Consider the following 21,915-nt stretch of genomic DNA (forward strand, 5'->3'; position numbering starts at 1 on the left):
ATATTAGACTGGATACTTATCAATAGTCACCCCCAATTGTATACGTCTGGGACTCTCCCCAATGACCTCAGTGATCACATTCTCACCTTTATAATTAAACACAAAACCAATAACCCCCATCTATAGAACAGTTAGAAATAATAAGAACGTTGACCCTACCAAGTTTCAAGAGGAACTTAAATCATGCAATTGGTCTCCCCTGAAAAACTTGCCCCTAGATGAAGCTGTCCCTTACTTTAATAAAAAATTCCTGGCCATACTTGACTCCCATGTTCCTGCCCGCTGCATTAGGACTAAAACAAAAACTGCACTATGGCTCTCTAATGAAACCAAATCAAGAATTTCACTTAGAAATAAGGCATGGGCCACGTGGCGTACCACTAAATCTCCTCAAGCTCAAAATAAATATCAACAATTAAGGAATGAGACTAAAAGAGACATTTTATTGGATACAAAAACTACTACTTCCATCTTCAGAAAAGTAACGATAAAACCCTCAAAAGTTTTGGGCAGGTATAAATAAACTACTGCACCTAGGACAGACCACCACACCTACTCCTTCAGCCCCCCCAGATAAACCATCAGAGGCTGTTGCTAATGACTTTAATAGTTTCTTCACTGAGACTATCCAGGCCCTAGCCAGTAAAGCTACCTTATGGGTTCCTCTAACTTACATCTTCCCATTCCCAGTGCCCAGTACTCATTCAGCCTCCTTCCAGTCTCCACATCTATTATCTGCTCCCTAATCAAAAAACTAAAACCCACAACCCCAATTGCTGATCTTGTCCCTGCTGAGTATCTGCAGAAAGCTGCAAATATCATAGCATATCCCATTTCCATTCTAATCAATTGTAGCATATCAGAAGCTACAGTCCCCTCTATCTGGAAAACATTTCATGTCATACCACTCCATAAAGGTGGTAGCTCCACCGAACTCTCCAATTATAGACCTATAGCTATCTTATCACCACTGGCTAAAATTATGGAAAAGTGCATCCATAAGCAGCTTCTGCACTATCTAATCCAGAACCATCTACTAGCAAAATCTCAGCATGGCTTTAGACACATCATAGTACCACCTCAGCCTTTCTTACCTTCTCTGATGCTATTAACTATAACAGAAACATTAACAAACTATCCTCTGCCCTTTTTTGGATCTCTCAAAGGCTTCTGATATGGTTAACCACCAACTACTTATTTCCACTTTGAAAGCAATTTCCTTAGACAATCATTCTCTCCAATGATTCCAATCATATCTCTGCGATAGACAACAAGCCGTCCTATGGCAGAACAAACTGTACAACCTCCTTCCCAACACCCTTGGAGTCTCCCAGGGATCCATTCTGGGTCCTCTTGTTTTCCATTTTCATTAATGACCTCCATATGACCATTCCAAAAGCTAATTGTATTCAACACACAGATGATTTGCTCTGCCACCTCCCAACCAGTATTGCAGACACTAACCCAGAATACATTTAGCATAGTCAAAAACTGGCTTTCTGAGCGTCATCTAATTTTAAATCCGAACAAAACAAAGCTTCTATTTTTCTCTCCCCTCAAAGGTCCTCTGTAGTACCATTTTCCATTAAATCTAATAATGGTACCATGATTTCCCATGGTGATTGCACAAAACTTCTAGGTGTTTTGGTTGATAACAATTTTAAATTTGATAAGCATGTCAACCAAACTATCAAAACCATCAATAAAAAACTTGGCACATTGTATAGAATTAAACCATTTCTTACCCCACCTGTTAGAATAGCCATTGCCCATTCTCATCTACTCTCTACCCTTTTTTATGCCTCCCCTATACTCATCAACTTAAAAGTGATCTTAATAAACTCTCTTCCTGTTTTAACCACATAGCTAGATTTGCCACTGGTATGCCTTATAGAACACATCACTGTAAAAACCTAAACTATCTTGGTTGGCTAGAGCTACCCGGCCTATTAAAGTACAACCAGCTAATAATGCTCATAAAGTACTTAACCAACCAGATAATACACCTGTTCTTAAAAATGTTATCTACCCACACTGTAACCTTAGACCACTTCGCTCATCTAATAGATTGGTAGTCCAAACTGTTAAATCCAAAAACTTTGCCAGAGACTCTCTGTTTGCAATTTTGTTGGTAAAACTTGGAACTCGCTGCCTGCTGACATCACTCTAGAGACCTCCCCTAACAGAATTTAAGAAAAGTCTCAAACAGTATTTTAATTCGCATTGACTATATTCTTGCTCTAAACCTGACAAAATCTTTGGAACTACTTGTATACTAATACTATTCAATCTGTTATTTAAGTGTGCTATAACATACATTTGTTAAATTGAATAACTCAAAAGTCTCAACTGAGTCTGTAAACTTTGCTAAATGTGTATTTTTGTCATGTTTGCTTTTGCAATTATCTTTGGAGCTTTTTTTTCCCCAGGCCTCCGCTGAAAATGGACATGTATCCAGTTGGACCATCCCGGTCAACAAATGTAAAATAAATAAAATACATTTTTTAAATTAACTAATGGGGAAACCTAGTGTATGTCACCAGACAGTTGTTTGTGGCTCAGAGTGTTACACAGTGAAGTCATTACCATCTTGTATTGGTAATTAGTGTAAGAGGTGAGCAGGAAGGTGAAATCTTGGCGTTGGTGTATGTTTTGTGACTATATAATTGGAGGTGTGGGATTTTGCCCACATATTGGGGGCTACAGAGGAACTTGCATTTTTCACACTTGGAAGTGTTATTTTCTGTAGTGACTTCCAAATGTATTATATGTTTTGGGGTTAAATAATGGTATATCAATTGAACAAGGCATGATTATTTATAGTAAATGCAACTGTGTGACTCATCTGTATACATGTTCATGTTATCAGTCAAGCGTCCAGCTCAGAAAAAGTAATTTCATATGGCTCTCTGTGTTGCTTAGTTTTTCTAAGGTAAGATTGTAAATGCTTTTTGCAGGATTTAATTTTCTCTTCAGTTTAAGGCTAGTTTTAAGTTGTGATTGTTTTGACTATTAATTGTAACTCATATACTTTCCATGATCACTAATGTTCACTGTTATTTGGCTTTCAAAAATGTCAGAATGTTTTCATCATTTTCCCCACTCATTAAGCCTAAGGTGATAATGCTTGCATCTGCTTGTTCCAGACTTTGTGAAATTATAGAGGATATAGTAAGGACATTGCATTTTTTGTAAATGAAAAAATACATTTCAAATGTACTGTGTTTGTAGTTGTTTTCACAATTTCACAGGTGACATATAGAGGTTGTTTACTATTACTGGCACATTTGATATGCAGTGTTAGATATAGGACTTCTGATTTTTGTGATGAGCAAATGAAATGTCATGTTAATCTCTGTCTCTAATTAGAACCGCAGTTCACTGATTTAAATAAAGTTAAGTATTCCTGAGATTAAATATTGCAACAGCTGCAGTTAGAGCTGTGTTTACATCGCTGGTTGTTATTACTTTAATCATGGATATTCAGCTGAGCTGTTAAAAGAAATGTCTCTTGAACCTTTTATTTGATTAGTGCAGGTGGAACAGAGTAGCCATCAGGGACTATAAATTTTTACCTGTTTATGGAATGCGTTGTTAAACAGAAGTATTTCATTTACTTTAAATCATAGAAGGTTACTAGGCTAATTATCATAGGGCCCTTACAAGCCTAGCTAAGTTTTACCCTTATTTTCACAATCAGCACCTATCACCCCTGTCCAAGAGGGACATAGGTGGAACTCCTGGTGTGAACTTACAGTCACTCATCCAATTGTCCAGATTGTGTTTTGAAGAGGACCAATGAGGTACTTTGACATAAAATGTGAGTCTGTTCCAAAGGTGTGGTAACCTCTGGGAGACAAATCTGTCCCTCCGCCAGGTTCTATTAATGTCACATACCGGGTTAAGGCCTTTAGAGTAAGTAACCTATGTACATTTGACTTGCGGATATGCAACATTTCCAGTAAAGCAGGGTCAATGATTGCTTTATATGCAAGGCAGAGATCATCTCTGAGTAGTCTGTATGAAACAGAATAAAGTGACAGTGATTTCAGATGGCCCTCATAGGACAGATGCTGAAGACCTTGAATTTTCCTTGTGAAGAACCTTTGTGGTCTCTCCAGTTGCTGCATGTGCTTGGAAAGGTACATACCAAAAGGGGTGTTGTACTCAATTATTGGCCTGATGAGAGAAGAGTACACGGAGGTTTTCTTCTGGAGGCAATGCCCTTGCTTATGCGATGAGCAGTATAGAATGCCATTCTTACCACTATGGAGACATGGTGATCAAAGATATGGTTGCTGTCAACCTGTGTGCCCAGGTCTATCACCACTGAGTGCGCACTTATGGTGTTGTTATTGTAGTGATAGCAGGAACATCACTCTTACCGAAAGGGATGATAATACATTTTTTAGCATTGAGTTTAAGGCCATGACTTTGACACCAGTCATTTGTTTGTGTAAGACCGTCTTGTAGGATTTTGACATAATTTGGAGATTCTACGACTGATTACATTTGGATTTAAGTAGCCTGTATTTTATGAAAGTGTGCAGTAAAAATAACAGACTACCATTGTTGGAGCATCATGTTGCCTTCCTGTTTTCAAGACCCATTGATAGATATTAAGTAGCTGTGACTACTAACTCATTTTGTTATATTATTTGGTTAGGGCATATATTTCTTACAGTTGCCCAGAGAGAAATATTCAGCTGTTCTTTTTTTCAGTAAATGGAAAAAAAAACTTTTGTCTTCAGCTAAAACTATATAACCCTATATTTGGAAATCCTTTGCTTGGGTATACTTGCATTTGCAACTACTTGATTTTCTCTGATGACTAATGTAGCAAAAAGCAAAAAAAATGAAGCCTAATTTGGTATTAGGACTTTTGTGCCTATTGCACATGGCTGAGATTTTAACATTTCTAGCACTTAATTTCATGACTTTAAAATGAAATGGTTGAGAAGCGGGGTTTATAAATTGTTTAATTTACTGTTATATATTTTTGTAATATTCACAAAAATGAACAGTCCAGCAACCACATTCCGAAGCATAAACTTTAATAAAATGGTGTAAAAAACACAGATATGTGCTTTCATGTAAAAACTCTTCTTCAGATCTACTGAAAAAAATGGGTTTATACTAGATGATCGAAATTCCAAAAGTTCAACTGTCATATGGTCGACACCATATGATTGAACTTTTGAGAGTTTGAACGTTTTAACAGAGATCACTGTACAGCACAGGAATGTGAAGATTTCCGTTTTCAGCACTGTAGTGTGAACTCAAAGTTGGCATATTTAAAGACCGGGTGGTGTGGGGGGTACAGGGGGGGGGGGCTTGTCCTCCTGCTTAAAACGTTCAGGTAGTTTATTTTTTTTTTATTAGATGTTCGAACTTTTAAAAGTTCGATCATATGGTGTCGACCGTATGACAGCCGAACTTTTGGAACTTCGATCATCTAATATAAACCCGAAAAAACATATCCTATAATTATTTAAACACATGATTAACCAATCAACCTAAAAATGCAAATAAGTTGCAATTCAGACAAGAAAACAGTATTGGTTGAACTAAATGGCATAAGCCAATAAAAATCATCTCCTTTGTTAAAAGTTAATTGAACCCCTATTGGTTGAGAGAAACTAACCAAGTGCAATCACTAACAGAAGTAAACATCATATCAAATCAATTAGCATTGGTCGTTTCCAAAACCATAATACAATAAAGACAACAAGGTTACTCACACCCTCTAGGTGCGGGTTTAGTAGTCGTCATCATAAACTGGTAGTTCATAAATCCAAACATTCACTAAACAAACTGAAATATCAATAACAAATCTATGTCCTGTTTTGCTAAGTGGTTTGTGAGTCTAGATAACACAATCTGACCCCTTTGATAAAAAAAATATTGGAATACAATTGAATATTGAAACTGCAAAAATAATGAAGCGGAAAGTCCCAGTCAGAATGTGTTACCATTGCTCAGTGCATGCCTCTCTTCACATGTATGTGCATGGCATGAATTTAAGTGAAGCATATAACATCTCTGCACTATATAGTCACTAATTATTCAAACAATAGAGGTGTACTATTCATAATATTTTTGTCATATGATTAGGACTTCTTTGGGATGTTGATGCGTCTGCTTATGGGGTTGCACTTCTGGCTGTTTGACCACTTTTGTTGCCCTTGGTGCCTTTCATAAGTGGATTTCAGGTCGAAGGCATTTGGAATAAACCTTGAGGGGGCTTGTCACCAAAGGAGCATGGCATGTGTTTGCTGAGGTGTCCAAAATTCAGATCCGTATGACAAAGATTCATCCTGGAACAACATGGAAAGTTGAAAGTGCTGCTGCTGCTACATTTTGTACTGAAAGACCGCACACTTAAAATTATGTCTAACACAATCAAGGTGTCAACATGTGGGTTGAAAAGTACAGTTTTGCAGAACTGTGGAGGTGATGTTTACATCATGCAAAAGGCATTTTATTGAACCTTAGATTCAGAAACAGGCATGGTCCTCTTCATTCCCAGTGCTAGCTTCTGACTGAAGACGTGAGAATGATCATATGTGTGATATGAAACACAGAAACGGATGATCAGTTACAATGGATAGGTATGCCTCTGCAGCTTTCTTGGATTCATTTGGCATTGGCAAGGCTGGTTTTGTTAGCAGATACTACCCATTTCACTTTAACTGGTTAATCCCACACAGTTAAAAGGGGGGGGCACCTAAGCATAAATAGTGGTGTCGTATAAAATTAGTTGCAATTTATCAAAGTGTGCACTCAGCCAAAGCAGTTTATGTTTGAGATGTGGGTGGATACCAGAGTACATGAAGACCTATGTGAACATAGAAAAGTGGAAAATCTACACAAGAGCAGAACACCAGACCTTTTATTTGAGAGATAGTATTAGATATCGACAATACTAGTCGAACTCTATACAGTGTATAATTGTAAACCATATGATAGGAATTTGTTCTAACACGAACATTTTGCATTTTTCATAACAAAAAAGTTGCAGCTGGAATGTGTGTTTTCGTTTGTCAATTATGGAACTCTGAATTGCAGCTGGAATGTGTGTTTTCGTTTGTCAATTATGGAACTCTGAATTGTAGTTTTTTTTTTTTAAAAGACTGTGCTGTTTTCTTACTTTTAAGTTATAGGTGCAGTGATGTGGAGGTAATAATATTAAGTATTGCTAAGAGAAAACCCCCTAGATAGAGAGTGTGAAGGGCAAAATCCTACATACAAGATAAGTGTTGATAAATTAGTTTTAATGCTGTTTGTATGCACAGTGAATTGTACATGTTGAGCAGTTTAGATTAGAAGTTGTGCCGGGGTGGGGATCTTCCTGGGGGAGGGTCCCAGCCAAAGCAGATTATATTATTTTGATATATTTGCTAAGTTTGTCAAAGCAGCAAACGTTTGTGCAGTAGTTTTTTATGGCTAATAAGTTAGCCGGGTAACAAAATCTATGATGAATAGGGACTGGCACAACACCTGTCATTTAAAATCCACATCTCCTCTAACTGTAGTGAAAAAAATCATATTGTCATCACACAGACCAGCTACTACTGGTGAATAACTGTAATTTAACTCCCAGGACTGTCCCAAGAAACTGGGGAGTTAAATACTAGAATTTCTGGTGGCTAGTCTACTAACCAATCAACAACCTGGCAATAATCCTATGAATGTGTGAACTTATTTATGTGGGTAACTGTCAAGATGGAAGCTTTGTGATTCAGCAAATCTATTGGGATTCCCCTTACCTGCATAACCCTGGTGAAACTTCTGCCTTAGTAATTCTTCAAACCCTTAAACAAACCTATTCCTGTGTTGAAAAATAAACTCAACATGTCAGTGCACAGCACAAACGTAATTACCACACTCAACTACATATCAGTACCCCCATGGCAAAACAAACCTTTATCCACTCCCCTGAAATTTTGTAACTTCCCTATCACACCACTAGACCTCACCTCCTCTAGGATCAGTCTGTCACTCCCACTACAAACTGTCAGTCAGAACTAACCCTCACTAAGACAAACTAAATTACTACACAAACTAAACTGTATCTTCACCTGCTCCACAAACTCCTTTGCTGTGGTGACATTCACCTCAATCCAGGACCCACCACAACACCCAACACAGACTCTAATTAGCTAAATCCCCTATACTATAGGCCTGCCTCCTCCCTCCTCCCTCCTCTTCATAAATATAAATGCAAGAAGTATACTTAACAACGTTCAGAACCCTCATGCCCTACTAGCTGTATATAAACCAGAAATAGCTGTGCTAACTGAAACATGGCTTAACCAGAACACCATAATAATGAGATTACAGCCCCTGGCTATATCATACGAAGAGACAGAGTAGAGAAAAAGGGAGGAGGGGTAGAGATATTGTTCCAAAATCATCTCAGCATTGAACAAATTGATTATAACACCCAAGAAATCAAAGATGTTGAACTAATCCTTGCCAAACTAAAGCTAAACTCAAACAAACATAGAATTATTGCAGGTGGCTACATTCCACCAGGCAATAACACTACTGTAATGGAAAGCCTGCTGAACTGGATCTCAAACTCCATGCCACAAGAAACTATACTATTAGGTGACTTTAATATTGACTGGCTGAACTGCTCTAGCCACACTCCAACTACCAATATTAAACTCCATAAATTTACCCAAATTATATCCACCCCAACCAGAACAGATAAAACCTCAAACCGTGAATCCATCTTAGACTGGATTCTGTTATCTGACCCTACTCTAGCATGGCACGCTGGCTGTTTACCTGATAGTCTATGTGATCATCAACCGACCTACCTAATTCGCAACAGACCCCATTACATAAGCCAACCCAGCCTCAGAGTAATACATAATAAAAAGACGTTTTAAAACAACTGACTTCATTAATTCACTGCAAAACTGTAATTGGGCACCCCTAAAACAGCTATCTCTAGATGAGGCCGTACAGTACTTTAACTCCACTTTCCTACAAATCCTAAACTATTATGCCCCCCCGAACTATAAGACTGAAAGCTAACTATGCTCCATTGCTAACTAAAGATACCAAGACTACAATGAAAGAGAGGGATCTGTCCTGGAGTCAATATCAAAAGAACAGAACCATTAATCTGAGGCAAACCTAACAAGAACTTCGCAACAAAGCCAAAAAACAAATCAAACTAGACAAAAGTAACTACTACAAAAACATGCAAGAAAAATATGCCAATAACCCTAAGAAATTTTGGGCTACAATAAATGGTATAATCCACCCAGGTAAAGCCACTACACCAACCCTATTACTACCAAACAACCATGACAACATTCCCACAATTTTTAACAAGTTCTTTACCGAGACATTTCAAACCCTTAGCAATGCCTTCAGTACCAGTAGTAGCCCTATACCAGGTACTAGCAAAACCCACCCTTCTGCTCAAAACAATACCAACAACTTTTCCCTACACCCTGTACCCACTAAAGCAATTTACAAGCTCCTTAAAAAGCTCAAACCAACCACACTAGCAGCTGACACCCTACCAGCCAAATTCCTTCAGATAGCAGCAGACACCATAGCCTATCCCGTGTCCATCCTCATAAACAGGTCACTCGCAGAGGTCAAAATCCTGACCTTGTGGAAAACATCACATATTATTCCACTACACAAAGGGGGCAACTCCTTAGAACTCAACTACTGCCCAATCACAATTCTCTCACCTCTATCCAAGATATTAGAAAGAGTTATGCATTCCCAACTATTTCAGTACTTCAGTACTTCTTACAAAACAACTTAATCTCCAAAACCCAGCATGGCTTAAGACCATCCCACAGCACCACCACAGCATTACTATCATTTACAGATATAGTTAACCACAATAGACTCAAGGGACTGTTTGAATCTTCCATTTTCTTAGACTTATCTAAAGCCTTTGACATGGTAGACCATAACATTCTTCTCCAAACTTTATCTACCCTAAGCCTCAGTCCCTCCACTATATCATGGTTTAGTAGCTACTTATCTGGTTGACAGCAGGCAGTCCTATGGCATGACCAGCTGTCCCCCCCTGATACCAGTATCCATAGGTGTCTCTCAAGGATCAATCCTTGGCCCACTGTTGTTCTCACTATTCACCAACCAAATCCAATTCCTCCTCACTCACAGCATCTGTAGTACAATACACAGATGACACCACCCTTATAAGTGCCACCCCCACATTAAAGGAACTGCAAATCCTTACTCAAAACACTTTTAATCTAGCCGAAACGTGGTTCACAAACATCAAACTTATTCTTAACCCCAAAAGAACTAAACAAATTATTTTCGGCCCAAGTCATACCCCTCCTCCCTCAACAACAGTTTCACCATTCACTCCAAAGATAACATTTAAATCACTCCAACTGGACACACTAAACTGTTAGGTGTAGAAATAGACAATAACCTCAAATTTGACATCCATATAGCACAAACCATTAAGAAAGTTAATAAAAAGTTAGGAATTCTCTATAGGAACAAACAGTTTATCACAAAACAAACCAAAGCTACTATTGCAAGAACTCATCTCTTATCCATCCTTCTCTATACCTCTCCCATCCTTACTAATCTCCACCAAAGTGATCTGAACAAAATGGAATCTTGTTATAACAAAATAGCCATGTTCGCTACTGAAGCCTCTTACAAATCCCGCCACTGTCTTGCCCTTAACCAACTCAGTTGGCTCAAACTACTTCTATTCAATTAACTCACAATAGCACAAAATCTCTTCTACCTTCCAAAAAATATCCCTGCTCTACAATATTTAATTAACCCCCACATCCCTACCAGAGCCTTACAATCTAGTTCCCAGAACCTAATAAGCGTTATCAGACACAAAAATGATGCTGGCAAATCTCTCTTTGCCTGCACTATTGCCAAAATCTGGAACTCACTACCTAGCCAAATAACCTCCACTACCTCTACTACTCAATTTAAGAACCTCCTGAGAACCCACTTCTCAAACAATTGGCTTTGTTCATGCTACACCCCAGGTTAATTTGCACCAATACCTTGTTCAAATATTCTACTAAAGGTCCCCTAATTCCTTTCACTGTAAAGCTTAATAACCACTGGCTATTTCTGTAATGAAATATTGAGAGTACTCATAAATTTAGAAAAAAAAATGAATTATTGTTTTATGTTTATTTTTTATAATCTAAACAAACCCTACTGTTGGATTACTGTGTAATCTTAAACTGCTGACTCTATTAAATGAATTGTTAAACTATACCTGACGTATGTTTCCATGGAACTTGTATCTCTGTAGGATATTCTTTTGGAATTTCTTGTATGTCATGCTACTGGAGTTTTTTTCCCCGGACCTCCGCTGAAAATGGATATGTGTCTAGTCGGACATTCCCGGTTAAAAAATGTAAAGTAAATAAATAAATAAAAAGGAGATGAGGTGAAGCGGGAGGCTACCTTAGGTGCAAGCTGTTATGGGGCACGATCAGCAGGTGCTTCACCTCCTTACTAAATGTATGCTAAACTTAACTCTGTTCCTTCACCTTACCAGTTTTTGGTTCTGATTTCAGCTCTTTGTCTTGTGATTCCCAAAAAAAAAAAAAAAAACTGTTTAGTTATTTATGACAGATAGTTCAGCCATTAACTAAACAAATAAAGTACAGAGCTGATCGCTACTTAAAATCACAAATAATCTGGTAATAGGTGAAAACCAAGTCATAAAAACAGCTGATGTTTCCACATTACAATGGGCTACTTAGACAATTTATCATCTGAAGTTCAGGGGTTAATTTAGTTGCAGTCCTCTGTTTTAATTCATCTTGTTAGGAGTAATAAATTCAGTGTGTTAAGTAGGCTTCCTGACTTTAAGACTTTATGACATTCCATTTCTGTTAACCTTTTTGAAATCCCCTATTTTGTTAAAACTGTCAGGCTCCCTGAATCTGTCATTTTATGGGGGAAGGTCCTAATCTTAATCCTGCACTAACTACACTGACTTCATTAATTCTGCTGTGGCTTCATTTCTCTGTTAATTCTGCGAGGTGCCCTTGATTCAGTTAGTACTGAGAGTGGTCTATTAAAAGCTGACCTCACTGCCCATTGGAAATTCCCACTCCAGTCATGTACATGGATTTCATCTGGAGTGGGACTTTCCAAATCAAATACTGCAGTCCAGGAAAGAATTTGGTGTATGTAACAATTTTCTGGAAATGACATCTGCAGATTAGCTGTTTATACTACTCATGTTTCCAAACCCACCCAGTGTGACTGACCGTTATGACTGCCTGGTTGAATCCTTACATCTATGAAGGGGAGGTATATTATTAGCATTATTATTAGCATTATTCATCCACAGGGGGGGTATATTATTAGCATTATTCATCCACAGCCCCATCTGCAGTGGTCACTGTCCATACCTATGAGACCCCATTGAAAGCACAGTCACTATTTCAGATTCTTAGCTTAGTGCAACTTCCTGGACACGCATGACTCGGACTTAGGACAGCTAAGAGTGCCTTTGCATGCAGTACCACCTTCACTTAGTATGTTCTTTCCCTTAACGTGGAAGTAAGATCAGGCAGCATGCTGTTCATGCTACATACACTTTGGATGTCCCAGAGCCATTTGTGTGTGTATTAGACAAACATCCCATCTATCCTAGTTCATTCTACACAATGATCCCTGATCAGGTCACCCTGCAGAGATGGTATCGGTTCTCTACTCTGGTACTGCTGCTGTAAAATTTGGACTCATTAAAAAAATAAATACATTTTGAATACATATAAAATATTCAGTTTTGGTGCACATCACTAGTGTAACTATTCTGAATATTTTCATGAAACTGAAACCGTAACTTCTAGCAGACTTATTCTTTTTACTAATTGTTTGGAATTGCTTTGGCAAGGCAACAATAAACATAAACAGTATAGTAGAAGGATAAATACAGTGATCATATGGATATCTGTCAGTCGGCAAAGAGGATTAAGGTGATGAACTGTTAACAAGCTGTTTCCTCTGGTACAGGGTTTGATTCCCTTGGCCTTCATTTCCCACTGTGTGACCATGAGTAAGTCACTTAACCAGACAGTGCTTTGGGGCATTTGGGAATTTGCATTATGCTCATTCATGGTTTCCTGGACTGCATGCCTAGTAACTACCCATGTTCTCACTAAATGAATGTCAGGTCACCAAACCATATCTCAAAAAAATAAGCTGACAGACTCTGCACATTATCAAATTTGGCATAAGTGGACAGCTTAAGGTTGTTTTGTGGAGACAATCCCCTTGCTGCCAACCAGACCTGATACTTAATTATTAAATGTCAGGCTGGGATTCAGAAAGAACCTCACCTTTGGAACTAAGTGCTGTGGCCAAAAGTGACTGTTTAAGTGATTGTGAAAAATGCAGCAAACACAAATGTTTATCCTTAATGAGGAAACCCCTCAGCATGTCTCTGAACTGCATAGTGTTAAAGCTAGTGCTGCTCAGTACTTTCTTGTGATCATCACCACTGGTGGTCCATGCTTTGCACTGGCACATGCCTCCCCCCATTCATTCCCCTACACACATGCAAACACTCTCTCTCTTTGTCTCTCTCTCTCTCTCTCTCACTCTCTCTCACACACACACACACACACACACTCTGCCATACCAATTACCTGTCCCTGCGTTTACAGGCCAAACCTGCTGTTGCCTCTTATTTTTTCCATGTCTCTCGTAAATCAGTGATGATTACAGTCGGTCAGTAATGCCACACTTTAGAGCTTCATTCTACTTACTGTTTAGAAATGCACTGCGTTATAAGACTTGCTGCTGCTATTAACTTTCTAAGTGGATTAAATTAATATTTAAAACGCATCCCTGGTGTTATCTAGTGTTCTCATGGCTTTATTCAGAAGTCTTGAGTATGGCCCTCATAAGTCATGGAACATTACAATTTATCAGTACTTCCCGGCATTAGAAGTTCACGCTTATTATTTGTAAAATACTTTTGTGCTGTGAAACCCATGTTCTATTTAAGCTGTAAGTTACTTACACAAATATTTAAAATTCCCTTGGTGTCCAATGATCCCTCCATACTGCTGCAAAACCTGTTGTTCTATTAAGTTTTGAAGTGACTTAAGGTAATATTAGAATGTCCCTGCTGTCAAATGCTCCCCCTCAGTACTGTAGGATTCCATTGTTAGTGTAGTGGCATTTAGAAGTATGTACAGGTTCTCACACACACACACACACACACACACACACACACGCACACGCACACACAGACACATTCACATATTAATATACACAGACACATTCACATATTAATACACACACATACATTTACTCATGCAGACACTCAGGCAGTCACACTTATAATGTTGCACACACAAACAAACAAACACATACACACCTACTCTATCTCTACCCTAACTTAACACTCCTACTGCAACCATCCAGGCAAACATAGACACAAAACACACACACACACACACACACACACACACACACACACACACACACACACACACACACACACACACACACACACACAGTCACACATGCACATAGACACTCGCCCATGTACACTTACTCAATACCACTCATTACTCTGCTGATATGCACACACATATACATACTCTCACACCCCAATCACCATCTCTGTGCAGACACTTAACCTGATCTTACCTTTTATGTAGTCTCCCCCACTGACTACAAATGGGGGACCACAGCTTTTAAGTCATGTTCATTAACATAGGTACCATGCCAGTTTACACATCTGATTGTGCCCGGCATTTCCAGGGGAGAACACATGGATAATTAGCATAGCCCACTTCCTCAAAATGAATCATTGGCATGTAACATGGCTGTGGCAAGAGCCCACCATGGCAAATGTATAGACCATGTAGAATGAATGTGATCATCCTGTCTCTGAATCAAAAAGGGCTGCCCCCAGAGGTGGTATCCCTTTCTGAATCCTGGACTCAGAAATTGCACAACTTTGGTGGAAGGGAAGTCTCTGCTCCTTTAGACTGTGCAACCACTGATTTGGTTTATGGATTTTGAAGCTTCCAGCATGGGGATGCAGATGACTTTCTCTTAAATTCAGCTTATATTTATTAATCAGATTCAGTATTTGATATATTTCAGTATAGGGATTTGGGAACTTTTGTGGATAGTGACCTTTCAACCAACCGTGTCCATTGTTGTAATAAAGACCTTCTATATTAGCTTATAAACAAAGTGATTGTCTAGCTCTAGGGATGTCATTGCCCCCCTTTATTTAGGCTACATTAGGCCAATTATTGAATATAATGCCTTCTTTGGCATGTATCTGTCCTACAAGGACTAACTCAAAGCCCTGTCATTGTACTCTGTATCCTACAGATCGCCAAGTATCTGGCATTCCAGGCATCTTCTGACCCAATATTGATGGGTTTGCTGCACAACATCAAGCCCAATACCATCAGAAATACTCAGTCTAGGGAACCGAATCTCTACTGCAACATCAACAGAATGATTTGGAGGAACAGGTTTATCTTGCAGAGGATACCATTGTTCTGCGACAGACTCCCCATCCACATTAAACGAGGTTCATCCATGTCCATATTCAATTGCAGCTTGAGTCTATGCATGGGAAACAGAAAATTTGCCCCAGTACTGCCCCCTGACTACTAATGGACAGAGGTAGCTCCTAAATGCTTTATGCCATGCATGTGTCCCCTGAAATTATCTATGGTATGATCCCAGTCATTCTCAGCAAGGGTAAGATATAATTATTGACCATGGGATGGGTACTGCCAGTCTCTAAGCAAATAGGATAGGTTAATTCAAGCATAAGCGAAACTGGTTAGGTGTAAAAATGGACCTCAAAGGCAGTTAGCCTAGTACTTGCCTATGGACATTATGAACCTAATAGTATGACAGCTTGGTCATCCTATTTTGGAGACCTATAACTTGCCGATCTCTATGTTAGTGAATTGTCATGTTCCCCTTACAGTAATTAGAATAAGTAGCATGTTAGTGTGACTCTGCTGTTATCTGGTTTATCAGCAAATAATAGCTGTGATTCCAGTTTTCAGAAAGTTGATGGCTACAGTAGGGAAGAACCTGGGGTACATACTTTGTATAATGTGTTACTCAAGCTATAGTCTAACCACGTTACAAAAAAAAAAATCTGAGAATTATCCGCAGAAAAATGAGCTACATTAAAAAATAGGCACCTTATGTGAATCCTCAAGTATGTCATCTTAACTCAGATTTACTGTTTGACAGGCTTTTGCATTACAGATAATTAATATAGTTGGGTAAACTCATAATTTTATGTTGCAAAGCGGTCGAAACATGTCAGTTTTGAATCTGTACAATTTTTTTTATGCACTGCACTTTAAAGAAAACTAGTGAGCTTAAAAATGAGGTAATTAATTTTTAAGAATCTTTTTAGCTTTTTGATGTATAAAGTCAATTTTCTGCATAATTGGAGTTAGCAGAAAACGGGCCGCATTCTTAATTGTTCTCTTTGTGATTTTATTTTACTAAAAATCTGTAGTATGCTCTGGATTTGAATAGACAGCTTTATGCATAGTTATTGTGTCTTTTGTTCTGCTACTTGTCAGTTCAGATTGGTGCCGTTCTGCTAATGGCCTCTCACTCATTGTCTTTAGTAAAGGAATTACCTCGTTACCTGTACCATCACTGGTAAGGACATGAGTACCTTCTGATGAAAGTGACAGCTTGTTAGTTTAGAGTATAGCTAGCCTACTGGAATCATTTTTCATTTTCCTTTTGTATGATTTCTTCCTAAATGAGTATGCCTTCAGAATTCTGTAAAGGATTGTTGTGCACTGTGTATGTATATAATATGGCTGGATGCGACAGTTGCAGCTGGATCACCGACCCGAGGAGCAGCCATGCATCTGACTGATCATGTAAAGAGGAACATTGTCTTTGGATGCTTAATTCTTCATTCTTATCCTGCTTTCAGATGCATTTAATTTGTTTTATTTTGAATATTCTGTTCCTCTGCTCTTTTTTGCAGTACTGTACATTATCTTTCCTTTTCCTAGGTAGGAGCCATTTCATTGCAAAGTTTTCTGCATCACTTCCTGAGAGTAAGGGCACTGTCCAACTGTTAGGTACCACAAGACCTCAACAGCATGCGTGGGACAAGTTTGTAGGGCACTGACAAGGTCATCTGATCTGAAGGCAACAACTTAATACCTTGGGTATCCTCTTAGACATCTGATCTTTAAATGTGTTACCTGTGCATTTGTCTGTTTACTTATTCCATTTACTCCCAAGGTAGTCTGGTTGAACCATAGGGCAGTTTACAGGGAAGAACTGAAAGGTGTATTATTCAGAGACACACGACACATTTAGTAAATATACACGTTTGTCAGGAATCACATACAGTAGAAATCCATTTGTCATTTTAGGTTACAAATCCTGCAGTGGGCACACACATACTTAACTGTTCATTTTTAATGTGTTTAAGCATCAGCTACTGAACAACTGAACAATGCTAAAACAGTACAAAAGCTAGCAGTACAAAAGTTTAACAAATACAATTTAAAACCAATGTAATTACTTTAACTAGTATAATTATCTATAATTTAAATAAATCTTCCTGAATGGGTGGTATTGCAATGAACACTGAAAGAAAGCCTCAGAATCACGCACTTAAGCCAAAAAAAAAGACTTATTCAGGATGTGTGCAAGAGAAGAATAACTTGCTTGATATTTCTTGGTGCATCTTGGGAACTCCCAGCATACCCTCAGTGGGTGGCTGGAGTGGATGAGATGGAGTTTAAGATGCCGAGCGCTCCTTCAGAAAGGCAGAAGCTATTCCACATTGAGCTCACATTGTCAGTGTCAGAATTTGCAACACTGATCTCCGCACTATGTGCAATCAGTATAAATCCTGCTGCACATGGTTAACATGATCAGGCAAAGATGTGCTGATTAGAGCCCTGGGCACTCTGCTGTGCATGTGGTGGACACCTCTGAGGTGAGAGTCATGTAAAAGCATAAGGCATAGAAAATTGCAATAATACAGGCAGAACAAGACTGGACCATGCACTACTTTCAAGTTTATGTAGAGGCAATTAGTGCTTCATCTGAGAAATGCCTCTCATGTGGACATAGAAAGACTTAACAAAAGCCACCATATTATCTAATTGTACTCTCAGATCTCGCACCCTTGTCATACTTCAGGGTTTCCGTATCATACAAAATCAGTGAGGGAAGAAGGGTGTTAGAAAAGTGATGCTGGGCAGTGGCATGTACTCTCATTACTTATATTTTAACAATTCTATAACTCCTCCACTTGAACACAGTATCTCCGCTGTCCTTGTGAATAGTAAAATTAAACCTTCACTCGCTGGAACAGAGACATGAAGACAGATGGCATCTTCATAGCAGTGATACTACAGATCTCTTCCTTTTGATTATCCAGCTAAACTGGGAGCAGCAAATAAGTCACTGCTGAACCCAGTGAAGTTGCTGCAGAACTGGTGGCTTGAAAAAGATTTTGTGCCAGATAAAACTAGTCTGAAATAAAAGGTATTTAAAAAAAAAATAACATCGATTTTCTCTAAAGGTTATTAGACATGGAATCAAGATTTATTATAAATTTTAATACTCTACATCCAAATGGTTTGAATTTGGAAATATAAAATGTTTAGATAATTTACTTATAATTAGTGATAGATGTGTATATATATATATATATATATATATATATATATATATATATATATATATATATACACTGGATGTTTCGAGTTTTATATGAGATATACAACTATGACTATCCACACAAACACTATTACTTATAATACAATGTAATAGACAAGAAGGGTTTGAAAATTTAATGCAATTATATCTTTAAATAACAAGTTTTGATAACTGATTAATTGTGTGATTAAGCATGCAAAGTGGTGATGATATAAAATGGACTGATTTTTGTATGAGAAGTATTCCATGAGAAGGCGAAGGCCGAGGTACCAGAATCAAAGCCAATAAAGAACATATTTTTTCAGTCTGGCTGCTATTTTCCTGCACCGTATTGGTTTTGTTTCTTTGATATTCAGGATTCGCAATTTAGTGTGTTTGTGAAATAAAAGGTAGCAAACCGTCCACTCAGGAACTGTGGGTAAAAGTCCATAGTGGGAAAGCAGGGGCTCCATTGTATCCCATAGTCCAGAGTATTAAGTATAGCCAAAAGATCAAGGATAAGAAGATGGAAGCCTCATTCCATCACCATAAGTAGGTAATTTACAAGCCTTAATCGAGCAATCTAGATGTTACATCTACATCCATATCATGACTGACTAGTTTTCTGAGAAACAATGAGATATTAAGTGTATACACAGCTGGACATAAACTACTTTCTCTGTAACTTTGCTTATAAAATGAAGGTCAGAGTTTGAGATAAGTCTTCACATTGCACAGACTAAGGTAGATTTTATTTTTTAAGGAGGAGAATATTAAAACTTGTGTTCATTTACACTGCCTCACTAGCATATAGGTTCTGTGCCTGCACAAACCGATACTGGCAGATTTCTAGAGCACAGAATTTCCTCCTCTGACTACCTGTGATGGGGGATTGACTAAGACTTTGTTATTAGGGAAGCCTAACCATTGTCACAGGAAGTCAGTTGTTCAGTCTTTTAGTGCCAGCTGTAGGAATTCAGTAACCTACTGGTAGATAAAGCCTGAACTCTTCAACTTCCTGGGGTCCATCTGAATGACGGTCGGAATTTCTCCATAGGAAATCACTGTCAGTGACTTATGTTGGAAGTGATTCCTTTTTTGGGGGAATTTTCTCCTTCTTTGAGTTGGTGCAGCCATCAAGTTGGTATATAGGGGGTCGGGGGGGGGATTGATCACCACACAGGGGGTGCCTCCTTGCAAAATTTTCAGCAATATATTTTCCTTGAATACAGTTCAGGGATTCTGATCCTCTGTACATTTTTTTATTTACTCATAACTGAAGCAGAGGAATGACGCATCTTTTGTGTTCTCAGTAGCTTGCATTGGTGGATTACAGCTTCTAGACTCAGATAAGATCCCTTTGAGGACTTCTCTTCCACTTTATTGTTACATATTTTTTAATTTTTTTCTGTTGTATTAAGTATATGTGTGGGTTAACTTTTTATTTTAATGTTATTGGTATTTACTACTGTTGTTAGTTTCTCTGGTAATTCTAACTTGACACTATATTGTTTGTGTGCTTATTACTGATTTTAAGCAGTTATGGGGCTTAGTGTTTTATAGTTTGTACTGGGAAACTGAAGTTCTGTGATGTGAGATGAACACTAGATCTCTTGTTTTTGTTGTTTCTCTGTTTTATTTGGAAGTTCTGATAGGAAAGTAATGCATTTTCAATTTTTTCTTCATTCATATGATATTTGGTACTGATTTAACACCGCTATAGGTGTTTTTATTGTTAAATTGTAATTTTATTGCAAATTACTTTATTTGCATTTTCTTTGGAGATTTTTTCAGTGTGAGAAAGGAATGTCTAAAGCAAATACGTATTTATGGTGTTTTAGTGTGTTACTGTTTGATTTAAGAGCATATATGTGATTTGTTGGTACTTTTTGGACAAGTGAGTTTTACTTGGTACTGTGACTGTGCGTGTGTGTGTTGTTGTTTACTACACTGTGCAGTTTATAGAACAATGCTTAGCACATTTTCAAACTGTTTGTACTATATCTTATGCAGTTTAGCCCTATTTGCTGTGCGAGGACATAGTTCATCTTTTTCTGTTATTGCTGTCCTTAGTCAGCCTTAATAGTATCATTGTATTAATCAAATCCAGGTGCACCTAAAAAGAAGAAAACACAACAAAAACGTACCTCAGCCTGTGTTTTGTAAATCTGCTATCCCTTAAGCAAGCCTGCAGACCATTTACCGTTTCTAATGTATAGGGGTCAGACACATCCTGGGGAGCTGCTCCAGTAACTATTTCAGCGTATGTGAAATCCAAATCCTGTAGGTGTAGGAGAGATCCAGGGTAAGAGACCCCTTACCAGACATAATACTCTGTCCCTAGATGTGTTGTCCATTAATGCAGTTCTCATAAAAAGAAACAGAAACTTCACCACACTCCAGGCAATAGTACCATGTAAAGGGCATACGTGTTTTCCTTAGATAAGAGTATTTTACGGCCAACTAATCTTGGAGACTATACTCCTATTCATAATGACTATGGGGCTACCTTCTCTAGAGATCAGTCTGTGGCTGCAGATTTTGATAAGGGCTTTGACACAGACAATAGTGAACACTCTGATTCTTTGATGAGTGAACAGGTTAAAAACCAAAGCAGGTGTTTACCTTTCCACAGATGCTAGCTAGGTTTAGAGATGTATTTGACCAGAAGCAATCTAATGCTGTGACAGGGACTGACAAGAGTTTGTGATCCTACTGAGGATGAGATACCAAATGTTTTGGCTGGTACTTCACTGTTACCAGCCTTAGAGGATGCTTATAAAACTGCAGGTAAAACCCCTTTGGCTAGTGAAACAGTTCCTAAAAAGGCCATGAAGAAGTTTATTTTGCAATGTGCTTTCAGTTTAGATGACTGTGCTGCATCTTTTTTTTCTGAACAAAAGTGTTATATGAATGCGATTGTTTCTAGTGTGTCTCAGATACGCTTTGAAAAGCGTCTTGAAATGTGTGTAGACAATTTCTAGAAATGCAACCGCTTCTGTGGTACTGAGAAGATATGCTCAGTACTTGATTTTTTCCTGAGGATTTAAAAAAATGAAAATTGGAATGCTCCTTTAAGTTTGGAATTTGTGTTTGGTCCTGCTGTTACCCAGGTTCTCAGCCAATGCGATGATAGAAGTAAATTGATGTATGGGATATCTAGAATGTTTCACATTTCCAGGTTCTCCCTTAACAAGGTGTCTGACTTCAAAAGTG

The sequence above is a fragment of the Protopterus annectens genome, chromosome 8.part0, assembly GCF_019279795.1.
Source record: "Protopterus annectens isolate FY-2018-M chromosome 8.part0, PAN1.0, whole genome shotgun sequence".
Taxonomy (NCBI): Eukaryota; Metazoa; Chordata; order Ceratodontiformes; family Protopteridae; genus Protopterus; species Protopterus annectens.